The 16,044-nt window shown below is 39.1% G+C and overlaps 1 long non-coding RNA gene across 1 annotated transcript; it reads right to left on the bottom strand.

Moving 5' to 3' along the window:
* Window positions 1-3,390: 3,390 nt before the first annotated feature.
* LOC118997622 (uncharacterized) lies at window positions 3,391-14,093 on the bottom strand. The gene is made up of 3 exons (XR_005068698.1): window positions 14,067-14,093; window positions 10,563-10,567; window positions 3,391-3,636 (listed from the first exon to the last, which is right to left on the bottom strand). It is a non-coding gene; the product is annotated as an uncharacterized LOC118997622 (long non-coding RNA).
* Window positions 14,094-16,044: the final 1,951 nt, after the last annotated feature.

Here is a 16,044-nt window from a genome sequence, read left to right as displayed (position 1 = left end):
GAAACATATACCATGTTCATGGATAGGAGGAATTAACATCATTAAAATGTCCATATTACCCAAAGCAATCTATAGATTCAATGCAATTCCTATCAAGATTCCAATGATGTATTTTAAAAAACTAAAACAAATATTTCAAAAATTTGTATGGGACCACAAAAGGCCCTGCATACCAACAGTGTTTCTGGCAAAGAATAACAAAGTTGGAGGAATCACAGTACCTAATATGAAAATATGCTATAAAGCATAGTAATCAAAACGGCATGGTAATGTTATAAAAACAGACATGTAGATCAATGAAACACAATAGAGATCCCAGAAATAAACCCACCTTTTTATAGTCAGTTAATATAGGACAGAGGAAGCAAGCACATGCAATAGCTAAAGATAGTTTACTCAATAAATGGTGTTGGAAAAATTAGACAGATAAGTGCAGAAAAATGAAACTAGAGCACCTTCCTACACCACACACAAGAATACATTCGAAATGGATCAAAGACCTAAATGTTAGACCCAAAACCAGAACATCACAGAAAAAAGTATAGGCAGCAAAGCCTCAGACATTGCCTGTAGCAATTTTGTATTGGACGTATCTCCCCAGGCAAGGGGAACAAAAGAAAAAATAAGCACATGCGAACTACATCAAAGCAAAAAGTTTTTGCACAGCAAAGGAAATCATTGTTGAAATAAAAAGACAACATATAGAACAAGAGAATATATTCATCAATACATATGATAAGGGGTTAATATCCAAAATTCATAAAGAACTTTCAAAACTCAACAGCAACAAAACAAAATATCCAATTACAAAATGGGCAAAGGACATGACTAGAGAGTCATATGAAAAGATGCTCAACATCACTAACCATCAGAGAAATGCAAATTAAAACTACAATGAGATACCATCTCACACCTGTCAGAATGTCTATAGTCAATAAGTCAACAAAACACCAAGTGCTGTCGAGGATGTGGAGAAAGGGAAACCTTTTTGCATTGTTTGTGGGGATGCAGATTGGTGCAGCCACTCTGGAAAGCAGTATGAAGATATCTAAAAAAATTGAAAATGGATCTGCCTTTTGACCCAGTGATCCCACTTCTGGGAATACATCCAAAAGAATCAATAACACTAATTCAAAAGAAATATGCACTAATACGTTCATTACAGTGTCATTTACAATTGCTAAGATATGGAAGCAGCTCAAGTATCTATCAATATCTATCAATAGATGAGAGGATAAAACAACTATGTGTCATTTACAAAATGGAATACCACTCAGCTGTAGAAAAAGAAAATTTTACCCTTTGACACAGTGTAGATGGACCTGGAGAACATTATGCTAAGTGAAATAAGCCAGTCAGAGAAAGACAAATACCATATGATTTCACTCTGTAGTCTAATGAACAAACTCAACTAACAAGAAAAGGAGAACAGACTCATAGATAGCAGTATGATAGCTAGGGGTGGTTGGGAAGAGACTAAGTGTTGAAGGGATTGAACAAAAAGGAAAAAGGACATGGATAGGAACAACAGTATGGTGATTGCTGGGGGGGGGGTGTATAGGTGTACTAAATGGTAATGGGAAAATACAGTAAAGATTAAATAAAATTGTGATGAGCAAGTTTTATAAAAAGCATAATTTATAAATTCAGAATATATGTAAGTACTTTGTTATGTTTGAAGGCCATGATCCTAGACCTTAATTATAACTTTGCAATATTCTGCATATTGAACAAAATGGTATTCTAGAGGTGAACATTGTCTTGGAAGTTTAGTGATTTGCTGTGTCTTTAAATAACAAACAGTGTCTTTGAAAAGGTTATTTCACCTTTCTATGTCACAAGTTTCTCACCTGCAGAATGAGCAGATTTGACTGAATGATCCAGTTCAGGAGTATTCCTTCCCCTGTCTCTCCATATTTTACAAATGAGAACTCTGAAGATAGTAAGTAATCATAACTGGCAGAGGGACTAGAAGCTGAGAGTTCTGAGTTTTCCCATTGGTATTAAGGCCCTCATTGGTTCTCTGAATTTCCAGAGTCCCACTTTATTCATAAATGCTCCCACTGTGTCTCAAATGTACCAAATTACCCCAAAATCAATGTTACACTCTCTCAAAGTTATTCATGTCACATAATATATATTTCATCATGTCAGATAAGAAATATTTCATCATGTTAATAAAGTCTGAATAACCTTATTAAGCTGTGTGAACTCCAGTGCATGGAACGTCTGGTATATTTAATCTATTATTAACATCCAACAGCCCTCCCAATACCAGGAAGAAAAATGCAATTGCTTTGCATCTGATTGCCACTGATCCCTGCTGGAATATAACTGAATAAAACTAGACTTACTGGGAAGTGCCTTCTTTGAATGAATATCAGTTTTGGCATCTGTTTCTGTGTTATCTTCTGCAATAAATATGAGCACCGAGAGTAAAGCATTTGTGTCTTACTCACCATGGTGTCCCTTTGTCCAAGGTAGTAACTGGCACCTAGTGGGGCCTTAATATGTATTGGATGAATGAATAAACACACAAACTCAAACAGAGAAAAAAACATTAAATTGACTGACTAAAGGGGAATCCACAAAATGATTGGTATAATAAAATTGAGGAGCACATTTCTTCATGGCATAAAAAGTCAGGATGAGCATAAGGATTATGGTAATAAAATGATAATAATCAATATCTGTTGATAATAATCAATAAGTGTGCATAGGTTCCAGGAACTATACTAAACTCTTACATTGATTACTTCATTTAATTCTCTCAATATCGTGAGGTAGAAACTATTTTTAAGTATGTTTCATTGATTGTGCTATTCGAGTTTTCCCATTTTCTTTCTCTCCTTTATGCCCCCTCCACCTTGCACCTCCCAACCCTCCAACATTCCTCCCCCTTAGTTCATGTCCATGAGCTGTATGTACAGCTTTTCTGACTTCTCTGTTTCCTATTCCATTCTTAACCTCTCCCCATCTACTTTATGCCTATACATTATGCTTCTTTTTTTTAATATTTTATTTATTTATCTTTAGAGGGGAAAGGACGGAGAGAGGAAGAGAAACATCAATATATGGTTGCTTCTCTTGCATCCCCTGCTGGGAACTGGCCCCTGCGGGGAACTGGCTTGCAACCCAGGCATGTGCCCTGACTGGGAATCAAACCGCGATTGTTTGGTTCGCAGGCCCGCGCTCAATCCACTGAGCTACACCAGCCAGGGCCCTACATTATGCTTCTTATTCCCTGCACCTTCCCACACATTTTCCCCCTTCCTTTCCCCACTGAAAACCCACCATTTCTCTGATTCTGTTCCTGTTCAGATTGTCTGCTTAGTTTTAGTTTTTGTTTTTTTAGTTTCAGGTGTTGATAGTTGTGAGTTTGTTGTCATTTTACTGTTCATTGTTTTTTATCTTCTATTTCTTAGATAAGTTCCTTTAATATTTCCTGTAATTAGAGCTTGAAAATGATGAACTTCTTTCATTTGACTTTATCTGGGAAGCACCTTATCTGCCCTTCCATTCTAAATGATAACTTTGCTGGATAGAGTAATCTTGGATGTAGATCCTTGCCTTCCATGACTTCAAGTACTTCTTTCCAGCCCCTTCTTGTCAACAAGGTTTCTTTGGAGGAATCAGCTTATCACTATAAGCTGGATTTGTAGGGTACTCCTTTGTAGGTAACTCCTTTCCTCATGATACTTTAAAGATTCTTTATATTTAATCTCGGGTTAAATGATGGGTGTAATGATGGGTTTAATTAATCTTGGGTTTAATGATGATGTGCCTTGGTGTGTTCCTCCTTTGGTCCAATTTCTTTGGGACTCTCTGGGCTTCCTGGATTTCCTCCAACTCTATATCTTTAGCCAGATTGGGGAAGTTTCCCTTCATTATTTTTTAAATAACTTTTCTTTCTTTTAAAAATTATTTATTTTAATTGTTGTTCAAATACAGTTTTCTGTCTTTTACTCACATCCCAGCCCACCCCTACATGTGCTCCCTACCTCCTCCCCATTTCCACCTGCCTTATTTTTTGTCCATGTGTCCTTCATACTTGTTCCTGTAAACGCTTCCCTTTTCCCCTGAAATTCCCTCCCCTCTCCCCTCTGGTCACTGTCAGCCTGTTCTCTATTCCAGTGTTTTTGGTTATATATTTTGCTTGCTTGTTTGTTTTCTTGTTAAGGTGCCTGTTAAAGGCGAGATCATATGGTGTTTGTCTTTCACAACCTGGCTTATTTCACTCAGCATAATGCTTTCCAGTTCCATCCATGCTGTTGCAAAGAGAAGGAGCTCCTTCTTTCTTTCTGCTGCATCGAATTCCATTGTGTAAATGTACCATAGTTTTTTCTTCCATCCATTTACTGATGGGCATCTAGGTTGCTTCCAACTCTTGGCTATTGTAAATTGTGCTGCTATGAATATTGGGGTGCATAGGTTCTTTTGGATTGGTGTTTCAGGGTTGTTAGGATATAATCCTAGCAGTGAAATTACTGGGTCGCAAGGCAGATACATTTTTAGATTTCTGAGAAAATTCCATACTGTTTTCCATAGTGGTTGTACCAATCTGCAATCCCACCAATAGTAAACTAGGGTCCCGTTTTCTCCACAACCCCTCCATAACTTGCTGTTTGTTGCTTTGTTTATGATGGTCATTCTGAATGGTGTAAAGTCATATCTCATTGTGGTTTTAATTTGCATCTCTCTGATAGCTAGCGATATCGAGCATCCTTTCAGGTGTCTCTGGATCCTCTGTACGTCCTCCTTGGAGAAGTGTCTGTTGAAGTCCTTTGCCCATTTTTAATTGGGTTGCTTGTCTTCTTAGACTGGAGTTGTGTAAGTTCTTTATATATTTTGGAGATTAAACCTTTGTCTGAGGTATCATTGGCAAATAGAGTTGGTTCTCTTTTTATTTTAATACTGTTTTCTTTAGCGATGCATAAGCTATATATTTTGATGAGATCTCATTTGTTTATACTTTCCTTTATGTCCCTTGCTTTAGGGGACATATCAGTAAAAATATTGCTACATGAAATGTCTGAGATTTTCCTGCCTATACTCTCCTGCAGGACTTTAATGATGTCACAGTTTATATTTAAATCTTTTATCCACCTTGAATTTATTTTGGTGTATGGTGTAAGTTGGTGCTCAAGTACCTTTTTTTTTTTTTTTTTTGCGTGAAGCTGTCCAGCTCTCCCAATACCATTTGTTGAAGAGGCTATTTTAACTCCATTTTATGTTATTGCCCCTTTTGTGGAATATTAATTGACTATAGAAACTTGGGTTTATTTCTGGGCTCTCTATTCTGTTCCATTGGTCTATGTGCCTGTTTTTATGCCAGTACCAGGCTGTTTTGATTACAGTAGCCTTGTAATACAGTTTGGTATCAGGTATTGTGATCCCTTCTACTTTGTTCTTCATTCTCAAAATTGCGGCTGCTATTCGGGGTCATTTATGGTGCCATATACATTTTTGAAGTCTTTGTTCTATTTCTGTGAAATATGCCATTGGCACTTTAATACGTATTCTACTGAATCTGTAAATTGCTTTGGGTAGTATGGACATATGGATGATGTTAAATCTTCCAATTCATGAACACGGTATATGTTTCCATTTGTTTGTATCCTCCTTGATTTCTTTCTTCAGTGTTGTGTAGTTTTCTGATTACAGGTCTTTTACCTCCATGGTTAGGTTTACTCCCAGATATTTTATTTTTGTTTTTGCTATATCAAATGCGATTCTTTTCTTAATTTCTGCTTCTGCTGATTCATTGTTAGAATACAAGAATGCTTTTGATTTCTGGATATTGACTTTGCAACCCGCTGTTTTGCCAAAATCATTTATTAGGTCAAGCAGTTTTTGTGTAGAGTCTATAAGATTTTCCATGTACACTATCATGTCATCTGCAAACAATGACAGTTTTGTTTCCTCCTTTCCGATTTGGATGCTTTTTATTTCCTTTTCTTGTCTTATCACTGTGGCTAAAACTTCCAATACTATATTGACTAGAAGAGGTGAAAGTGGACAACCTCGTCTTATTCCTGATCTTAGTGGAAAAGATTTTAGTTTTTGCCCATTGAGTATGATGTTGGCTGTAGGTCTTTCATATATGGCCTTTATTATATTCAGAAATAGTCCCTCTATTCCCACTTTCCTGAGCTTTTTTTATCATAAATGGATGTTTTACCTTATCAAAAGCTTTTTCCGAGTCTATTGATATGATCATGTGGTTTTTGCCTTTGCTTTGTTTATGTGATGTATTACATTTACTGATTTATGAATACTGAACCATCCTTGCATCCCTGGGGTGAATCCCACTTGGATATGGTGTATGATCTTTTTCATATGTTGTTGGATGCAATTTTACAATATTTTGTTGAAGATTTTAGGGTCTATGTTCATTAGCGATATTGACCTGAAGTTTTCTTTCTTTCTTGGGTCTTTATCTGGTTTTGGGATTAGGATGATGCTGCCTTCATGAAGAGAGTTTGGGAGTCTTCCATCCTTTTGGATTTTTTGGAATAGTTTGTGAAGAATAGGGGTTAGCTCTTAATTAAATGCCTTGTGTAATTCTCCTATGAAACCATGTGGCCTGGGACTTTTGTGTCATGGGAGTTTTTTGATTACTGCTTCAATTTCATCTGCTGTTATTGGTGTGTTCACGCTTTCTGCTTCTTCTTCATTGAGTTTTGGAAGATTATATTTTTCTAGAAATTTGTTCATTTCACCTAGGTTTTCAAATTTCTTGGCACACAGTTCTTCATAGTAATTTCTTACAATCCCTCCTAGTTCTGTGGTATCAGTTGTAATCTCTCCTCTTTCATTTCTGATTGTGTTTATTTGGGTCCTCTTTTTTCTTTTCTTGATGAGCCTACTTAAAGGTTTGTCTATTTTGTTTATCTTTTCAAAAAAAACAACTCCTGGAATCATTGATCTTTAGAATTGTGCTTTTAGTCTCTATGTCATTTAATTCTGCTCTGATCTTGGTTATTTCCTTCCTTCTACTTGCTCTGGGCTGTCTCTGTTGTTGTTCCTGGAGTTCTTGCAGGCATCAGGTTAGGTTGTTTGTTTGAAATGTGTCTATTTTCTTTAGGTAAGCCTGTATCGCTATGAACTTCCCTTTCAGGACTGCCTTCACTGTGTCCCATAAGTTTTGGGTTGTTGTGAGTTCATCTTCATTTGTTTCCAGGAACTTTTTGATTTCTTCCCTAATTTCTATCTTGACCCATTCATTGTTGAATAGCATACCATTCAGTCTCCATGATTTTGGGTGTTTTGTTTTTTTTCGTGTAGGGTTAGTTTCCAATTTCAGTCCCTTGTGATCAGAGAAAATGCTTGGTATGATTTCTATTTTCCTAAATTTGTTGAGTCTCATTTTGTGTCCTATCATGTGGTGTATCTTTGAAAATGTTCCATGGGCATTTGAAAAGAATGTGTATTTAGCTTCTTTTGGATGAAGGGCTCTATATATATCAATTAGGTCCATTTCATCTAGAGTGTTGTTTAATGCTGCTATATCTTTGTTGATATTTTCTTTGGAAGATCTGTCCATTTTTGACAGGGGGGTGTTAAAATCCCCGACTATAATTGTCTTGCTGTCAATATCTTTCTTGAGGTCCTCTAGGATTTTCTTTATATATTTGGGTGTTCCTATGTTGGGTGCATATATATTTATGATGTTAATGTCTTCTTGGTGAATTCTTCCCTTGAGTAATATGAAGTGACCTTCTGGGTCTCTCTTTATGGCCCTGTTTTTGAAATCTATTTTGTCTGATATGAGAATTGCTTCCCCGGCTTTTTTTTCTTGTCCATTTTCTTGGAAAATGTGTTTCCATCCTTTCACTTTTAGTCTGTGCTGGTCTTTTGACCTGAGGTGGGTCTCTTGTGGGCAGCATATGTGTGGGTCATGCTTTCTTATCCATTTAGCTATTCTATGTCTTTTAATTGGTACATTTAATCCATTTACATTTAAGGTTATTATTGAAAGGTGCTTATTCATTGCCATTTATGTACCTGTGTTCCTCTCTGTCTCTCTCTTTTCCTTCCTTTCCTTAAAGCAGCCCTTTTAGTAATTCTTGTAGAGCTGGTTTGGTGGAGGCATATTCTTTTAGACTTCTTTTGTCTCGGAAGCTCTTTATTTGGCCTTTTATCTTGATTGAGAGCCTTGCTGGGTACAGTAGCCTTGGTTGTAGGCCTCTGTTTGTCATTACTTGGAATATTTCTTGCCATTCTCTTCTTGCTTGGAATATTTCCATTGAGAAGTCAGTAGCCAACCTTATTGGGACCCCCTTGTATGTTACTTCCTTTTTCTCCCTTGCTGCCCTTAGGATTTTCTCTTTGTCTTGGAGGTTTGCCATTTTAATGATGATGTGTCTTGCAGTAGGCCTCTTTGGGTTCCACCTGATTGGGACTCTCTGTGATTCCTGGATTCGTGTGACTTTATCCCTCCTCAACTTAGGAAAATTTTCCATTATTACTCTTTCAAGTAGGTTTTCTATTTCTTGTTCCTCTTCCTCTCCTTCTGGTATTCCTATTATTTGGATATTATTACATTTCATATTGTCTTGCATTTCTCTTAAATTCTCCTCATTTTTTCTGAGTCTCTTTTCCATTACTTGGTCCGTCTGTGAAATTGTTTCTACCCTGTCTTCGATCTCACTTATGCAATCTTCCGCCTCATCGATCCTACCCATCATACCTTCTACTGTGTTCTTCAGTTCAGAAATTGTATTCATCATTTCCTCTTGGCCTTTACTGATCATTTCTATTTCCTTTTTCATGTTGGTATAGTTTGCAGAGAGTTCATTGTAGCTCCCCTGTAGTTTCTGGTAGCTTGTTGTAAGCTCTTTGAATTTCCTGATAACCAGTGCTTTGAATTCCACATCTGATAGTTGACTTGCCTCTATTTCATCTAACATTCTTTCTGAGACTTCCTCCTTTTCTTTCATTTGGGGATTGTTTCTTTGTCTTCCCATTGTTTGTAATGCTCTTCTTGTTGGCCTCAGCTTCTTAAGTTCATCTGTTCTGGTTTCCTGGGTTGATGGTGTGAACTTCTGTGGTAGGATACCTGTGAAATTCAGTGGTGTGGTCTCCTGCAGGTATCTTGGTGTTCTCCTCTTCCACCTACTCCTTTCTTTATTGCGCGTGTGTGATCAGTTGGAGGGCGTGGGAAAATTGTTTATGATAGCAGAAGATTATTTTATGTTATTTACAGACACATTCCGCAGAGAAGAAATAGACAATCTTTAGGCTATATATAGAGTTAACTGTGCTCTTAGACGCAGCTTGCCACTTTCAAGAAAGGCTGGACATAAGTTAAGTCTCTTGTTGGGAAGGGGAGGCTTGTGAGTTGTATCTAGAAAGCAGTGTGGTTGCTGGTAGTCAGATTTTGACGTAAGGTGAGAGTACAGGTTAGTAACTTGGTGTAGCATGTGACTAAATAAAATAATAAAATTCAGGAACCTGTAAGGTGGTCTAAGGTCTGAGAGGTGTGTTATGAAGTATTACCATTGTATAGAACAGCTCTTATTTACAATAATATTAGAGCAATACTCACGTGATAGACTCTATTTGATCTATCTAAATGGGGATTATAGAGCTTGGGTAGTATGCCAAAGGAAAGCAAGTGAAGTATAGAAAATAAGCAATACACTGTGGAGGAAAGAGCACTGGGAACCTGTCAGAAAGTACAATATAACCAGTCAGGACTAAGAAACCTGTACAGAAAGAGGAGTAATACAAAGATATTCTTAAAATAAAAAAGTAAGAATAATGCAAAAAAATAATAATACACCTAAAAGAAAACTAAGCAACACAGAAACAAAGAATCCAAGGCACACACACACATACATACACACACACACACACTCACACACACACAAAATTCTGGAGGAAGGGGGAATAAGCGGAAAATTTGGGAAGAACTAAAACAGGACAAAAAGAAAAAGAAATGAGGGAGAGAGTATTGAAAGACAGAGCAACAATACAGTTTACAAGATATAAGATTACTTAAAAAGAAGTTGAGAGAGGAAAAAAAAGGGAAGGGGAAAAAATACACACACATTTAAAAAAAAAACACCCTTCTTTTATCAGTTTCAAACTTTCCAAACCGGTTTTCCTGGTTGCGGCCAGCCAGGCCTCTCTGAGGGCAGGTATGCAGGCGCGCGAGAGCCAGGCTACTGGATTGGGATGTGGGCACCCACACCCCTGGGAGGCTGCCTGTGTCCCGCGGTATCTGGCACTGTCCTTCTCAGTCCTGTGGTGGGACCCAGGTGTTCCCACCCTTCCCCTGGATGGCTGCTGGGTGGTTGGGCCGTGAGGCAAGCTGCTGTTGCAGAGCACCTCAGTTCACTTTCCAATAGAGACTTCTCCACAAAGCCTGCCTCTCAGCTCAGCCCAATCCCAAAAGTTCTGCAAGGACAGTGTCCTTCTTAAATCCCCTGGGCTGGCAGGCTGGCGGGCTGGTGGGCTGGCAGGCTGGCGAACACAGAGTCCGCAGTTGAATAGGGCCCTCCGCCCTTGCCACCCTTTACGTTAACTTAAGCCCACAGGTCTCTGCCCGGTATTACCCAGCCTGCCTAGATGGGGAGGGGGAAGTCAGTTCTCTCCCAGGGACCCTGTAGCAGACCCACGACTCCCACCGAGTCTGTTGCCGGCCCACCGGGTGCTGGGTCTCTGGAGGTCCCTCCACCACAGGCGCCCTGGCCCTGGATTCAGACGGGGCCTCTGTTTCCCACTGATGGTGCAGGCCCAGATTGCCTGTTGCTTCTCGTTGGTACTCATCCACCGCCGGAGGTTGCCTGTCTTGGGCATGCCGTGGGCACAGCCCGCCACCGAGGAGGCCGCGGGTGCAGCTGCTTTTGTCTTCACTGGCCTTCTGGAGTTCTTGCCAACCTGCAGCTGTCTGGTTCCTCTGTCACACTTTCTTGTCTCTTATTTTAATAACTGTTGGGGAATTGTTGGTTGATTATGCTGTTCTTTGGTAGATCCTCCTGGATTTTCTACCAGATGCAGGGGAGCTGGGTTCCCTCCATGCTACTCTGTCGCCATCTTCCCCCTCCCAAAACTCCTATATGGCCTTTATTATGTTGAGGAATTCTCCCTCTATTCCCACTTTGCTGAGTGTTTTTATAATAAATGGGTGTTGTACCTAATCAAAAGCTTTTCCCAAGTCTATTGATCTGACCTTTGCTTTTGTTTATGTGATGTATTGATTTACTGATTTGCGAATAATTTCTTCCTCTTATTCTTTTCATTTTGGCACCCCTATGATTCTGATATTAGAGAGCTTAAAGTTGTCCCAGAGGTTCCAAAGCCTATCCTCATTTTTTTTAAATTCTTGTTTCGTCATGTGTTCTGGTTGGATGTTTATTTCTTCCTTTTGTTCCAAATTGTTTATTTGAATGCTGGGTTCCTTCCCTTCCCTGTTGGTTCCCTGTATATTTTTCCTATTTCACATTTCATAGCCTTCACTTTTTCCTCTATTTTGTGACTATATTCAACCATTTCTGTTTGCACCCTGATTACCAGTGTTTTGAACTGTGCATCTGATAGGTTGGCTATCTCTTTGTCACTTAGTTGTTTCTCTGGAGTTTTGATCTGTTCTTTCATTTAGGCCATATTTCTTTATCTTGGTGGACTTTTTATGTCACAAGGAGGTGGGACCTTAGGTATTCACCAGGTTGAGACAACCCTCTTTGCTGCATTGTGGTGTTGTCTGTGGTGCTGTCTGTGGGGTCAGAGAGGGAACAACAGTGTCACTAGTTTGCTCTGCTCTAGCCCCACTTTCCAATGGGACTTGGAGTTTCTCCCACCCATGGCAACCCCTGAAGTAGTGTACAGCTAGCTTTGAGTCTTTATGTTCTCATTCAGCCAGCCCTGACTTACCCATGTGGTCTGCTTCTTTGCTTCATGTCCTCTCTGTTTGGCTGTCTGTTTCCTCCCTCCTACCAGTGTGGGTGAATGTTTCTTTAACTCTTTGATTGTCAGAATTCCATGTAGTTTGATTTTCTGGCACTTCTGGTTGTTTATTGTTTTAAGATTGGTTATTATTATTCTTTTTGGTTGTGTGAGGAAGTGAGGCATTTCTACCTATGCCTTCATCTTGGCTGGAACTCAGGTTTTTACCTTTATTTTTTATCTCTATTCTGTAGATGTAGAGTAATAGGCAAAAAATGTTAAGTAACTATTGCATGGTCAAGAGGAGATAAGGTCCAGGCAATTTCATGACAGGACCTCTGTTTGTAATTTGTTTTTCTGAGGGTAGGTGCACAGAGATATGAGGAAAAAGCAGTCCTACAGCCTGGAGCTCAGGCATTTCAGGGTCTTCAGTGTACCCATATCCTGCAGGACCCTTGCCTCTGAGAGCCAGGTACCCCATTCTGGCCAACAACACATAGCGATAGCCCCTTGATCTAACATAAAAAAAAGGTTTCCACAGGACAGTGAAGTTATAGTCAATTGAAAAAAAGTCTTGGTAGACTGGTTACCAAGAAAGGAAGAATTAAACAAGTGTCAATAGCTACTATTTACTAAAAGATATTTTACAGTTAAGTCAGCAGGGCTAGAAGACAGCCTAGCCAGACAAACCACTAAATCCACAGGTCAGAAAAAAGATTATCATTTAGAGTTCTATTAAGTAAGCATCTATGTATCATCTGCTTATCATTGTTTATAGTAGACATATTCTATTAATATTAATATTCAGCATTACAGAATTTGGTTTATAAATATTCAGCTCTAAAGGCATTCATGAAAATAAGATGTCTGGAAGCAGAACACATCTGAAAATAGAAATCAAAAGAGATTGGTCAATTAAGTTTGAATGTAAACATATTATTTTTCCCCTAGTACTTGGGGATTTGTAATTCCCTAAATGAAAATGCCTAGAGAACTGAATATTGCAGTAAGAATACAGTTCTGGGCACATTTTTTCCTTTTTAAAAAAATACTGTTTCTTATAATCAACATTACAAATACATTAATAATTCCTAAGTAAAATATACAATAGAAGTTTTCCAAAAGATTTTCATACCTAAGTTTTATGAGTTTTTTAACTTTGAAGTCTACCTTCCTTTAAATTCTGCAATTTAACTGGATTTTGTTTGGATAAAATGGTTCCCCCCCCCCAATTACTTCACATTTGCTCTCTTTGATATCCAGATATTCTACACATGAGGTCTCAGTGGCTTGAGTGTAGATCACACAGTGTAATAATGTCTGACCACTAGCCACATATAGCTGTTAATTTAAATAGCCACATGTGGCTATTAATTTAAATTTTAATTAAAATTAAATTAAATTAAAAATTTATGTACTCAGTCATACTGATCTTATGTCAAGTGCTCAATTGCCACCATATTGTGGCTACCGTATCTGACCACGGAGGTATAGAACATTATCACAAAAGTTCTATGGTACAGCACTGTCTTAGAAAGAACACAAGTTTAGCAGTAGATATTCTATTTCTTTTTTAATATATTTTATTGACTATACCACTACAGTTGTTCTATTCCCCCCTTCATTCCCCTCCCCCCGCACACTCGCTCCCCCACCATTCTCCCCCTTTAGTTTATAACCACGTGTCTCAAGTTCTTTAGATTCTATATTTCCCATACTATTCTTGCCCTCCCCCCTATCTATTTTCTACCTACTGTCTATGCTATTTTCTGTGCCTTCTCCCCACTTCTCCTCCTCCCACTCCCCTGTTGCTAACCCTCCATGTGTTCTTCATTTCTATGGTTCCACTCCTGATCTACTCCTGTCCTCTTGGTTTGCTTTTGTTTTAGGTGTGGTTGTTAATAACTGTGAGTTTGCTGTCCTTTCACTGTTCATATTTTTCATCTTCTTTTTCTTATATATGTCCCTTTAGCATTTCATATAATAAGGGCTTGGTGATGATGAACTCCTTGAACTTGCCCTTATCTGAGAAGCACTTTATCTGTCCTTCCATTCTAAATGAAAGTTTTGCTGGATAAAGCAATCTTGGCTGTAGGTCTTTGGGTTTCATGACTTGGAATACTTCTTTCCAGCTCCTTCTTGCCTGTAAGGTCTCTTTTGAGAAATCTGCTGACAGTCTGATGGGAAATCCTTTGTAGGTGAGTGTCCCCTTATCTCTTGCTGCTTCTAGGATTCTCTCCTTCATTTTAGTCTTGGCTAATGTAATTACGATGTGCCTTGGTGTGTTCCTTCTTGGGTCCAACTTCTTTGGCACTCTCTGAGCTTCCTGGATTTCCTGGAAGTCTATTTCCTTTGCCAGACTGGGGAAATTCTCCTTTATTATTTGTTTAAATAAGTTTTCCACTCATGGCTGCTTCTTTCCCCCTTCTGGTACCCCTATAATTCGGTTGTTGGAACGTTTAAAGATGTCTTGGAGGTTCCTAAGCCTCTCCTCATTTTTTTGAATTCTCATTTCTTCATTCCTTTCTGGTTGGATGTTTTGTTCTTCCTTCTGGTCCATTCCATTGATTTGAATCCCAGTTTCCTTTCCATCGCTATTGGATTCCTGGACATCTCCCTTCATTTCAATTAGTTTAGCCTTCATACGTTCCTCTAATTTGTGACTATAATCAATCAGTTCTGTGAGCATCCTGATCACCAGTATTTTGAATTGTGCTTCTGAGAGGCTGGCAATTTCTCGGTCGCTGAGAGTTATCGGCTCTGGGACTTTGAGTTCTTCTTGTGCCATCTTTTGGGCTGTTTGTGCCTGTTCTGTAGCAGGATCGGAGCCCTAAGGGTTCACTAGTGCAGGGCAACTAAGTCGCTGGGTTGTGACAATGTGGGGGCGGGGTCAAAGAGGGACTATGGCGTCCTGTCTGCCGCCTGCCGCTGAGGCCCTCACCGGTGCCGCAGCTGCTTCGGTCACCGGACCCACGCGTTTTGTCCCACTGCACGCGAGTGTGCCACCACTGTCAGCCCTCGCCCCCTGGGGCCTGTGTGGTCCGTCTCATTGTGCGTGAATGTGCGACCTTGGTCAGTCTCCCCGCACCCCAACTGCTTCCGGGCTGCCTGTGCGCCTAGGTCGGGGGACCTGTCCTGCCCTACCCTGCTCGCTGCTGGCTCCGCCCTCTTACCGTCCCGTTGAACGGTTAGATGTAGTTGGACTTCCGTATAATTCAATTCTCTGTCCTTTGGCTGTGTCTTTGTTTCTCCAAACCTTTGTTATATTCAAACTTGGTTGTGGGAGATGGCACAGTGTTTCGACCTATGACTCCATCTTGGCTGAAGCCTAGATATTTTATTTCCATCTTTTGCTAGACTTGCAAATACAGGAAGTCTCTTAAACTTTCAAAGCTTCAGTTATTTGAACAATAAAGGTACAAATATCTATACCTGTAAAGTAGTCAGAACCATTCCTAGCATATATTAATGGCTTAATAAAACCATTATCATTAATACTTAGAAATAAAAGAATGCAAGCTTTTGAGACTCAAACTAGACACCAAAATTTTCTTTATACCGTGAGTACTCAATAAATCTTTCTAGCTACCCAAAAGCTTAAATTAAATTAAAAACATCATAAGATATTAACACATTTTTGTTTCTTTATTTATGACATCTTTAGGATATCATAACAACAACTGGAATTGCCCCAGAGAAAGCTTAGGCTCTATTTAAACCCACAAATTGACTGAGGAGATTTCTGATTCACAAACCATCCCTGGACTTTAATTCAGCAACATATCCAGCAAATGTTTGCATTTGTACAAGAGAAGTCTATTGGCTATCTAGATTTGACTTGCAAAATAATAAGGCAAAATTCACAATCCCCTCCAATTCCCTAACCTTTTGCTTGGAGATAAAACCCCTGCAAGTTACTCATTTCAGCACTTTTGAAAGTACTTCAACTTATCTAAGTATCTCTCCTGTCCCACCCACTCTCCCGACTTTCAGATCAATATGAAGCTGTGTATAACAGCATCCAAAGCCAAGAGAACTGTGGGTCATGTGCCCACAGAGCTTAATTCTACCATTCTCCAGGGTAGTGTGTAGCTTCTACACAAAGCTAATTAGTGTGAGAGCCAGGATCTAAACCAGGGGTGTTCAACTCAT

This window comes from Sturnira hondurensis, unplaced genomic scaffold (genome assembly GCF_014824575.4).
Source record: "Sturnira hondurensis isolate 20B ecotype Veracruz unplaced genomic scaffold, ASM1482457v3 Scaffold0013348, whole genome shotgun sequence".
NCBI classification, from domain to species: domain Eukaryota; kingdom Metazoa; phylum Chordata; class Mammalia; order Chiroptera; family Phyllostomidae; genus Sturnira; species Sturnira hondurensis.
This window is presented reverse-complemented; position numbering and strand designations above follow the sequence as displayed.